Raw genomic sequence first — 1,006 nt, 5'->3', positions numbered from 1 at the left:
GGCGGTGGAGGTCGGGCCCGATCCGGCACGGGGCGGGCTCCCCGTGGGCCAGGCGGGCCGGCGGCGGAGGGGCGGCGGCGATGCCATGTGGCGCGCCCCGATTGGCACGAGCGGCAGCGACGGTTTTGTCCGGTGGCAGCGGACTTGTCCGGTGGCTGCGGGGAGGATTTTTAGGGTTTGGGGGAAGGATTCATTCGTGAATTTTCGGGAGAAGGGCATATTTATAGATTCTGGGAGCTAGGAGAGTCCAAATGGAGCACGGTTTTCGCCCACACGATCGTGATCGAACGGCGGAGAGCATGCAAGGGGTTTAGATGGGTTTTGGTCCACTTTGGAGGGGGTGCTGGGCTGCAAAGAGAAGGGGTTTTTGGGCTACGCGGTTAACCGTTGGAGTATCAAACGACCTCCAAATGGCACGAAACTTGACAGGCGGTCTACCGGTGCTATACCAAGGCCACTTGGCAAACCTCGGGCCATTCCGAGAAAGTTCAACACCTGCTCACAACAGGAGACAAAAGGGGGACGCCGGAGGACATAGGAGTGCCGGATTGCAAAACGGACAACGGGGAAAATGCTCGGATGCAAGAAACGAACACGTATGCAAAATGAAATGCACATGATGACATGATAAAATGTAACACGCAAGAAAATGACATGGCAACGAAGGCGAATAACTGGCAGACACCTGGTGCATCGAATCCGGGGCGTTACACCGGCCACGTTCGAAACATGGTCTTGTTGATCGGGAGGGGCCTGGCATACCGCAAAACAGAGGAAACGGACCTCCTACGATCGAAACGGGGGTCCTGTTGATCGGGAGGGGTGTGGAATACCGCAAAACGGAGGAAACGGACCTCCTACGGTCGAAACGGGGGTCCTGTTGATCGGGAGGGGTGTGGCGTACCGCAAAATGGACGAAACGGACCTCCTACAGTCGAAACGGGGGTCCTGTTCATCGGGAGGGGTGTGGCGTACCGCAAAACAGGACTCCACGGGATACTGTTCA

The sequence above is a fragment of the Triticum aestivum genome, chromosome 2B (assembly GCF_018294505.1).
Source record: "Triticum aestivum cultivar Chinese Spring chromosome 2B, IWGSC CS RefSeq v2.1, whole genome shotgun sequence".
In the NCBI taxonomy this organism is placed as follows: Eukaryota; Viridiplantae; Streptophyta; class Magnoliopsida; order Poales; family Poaceae; genus Triticum; species Triticum aestivum.
This window is presented reverse-complemented; position numbering follows the sequence as displayed.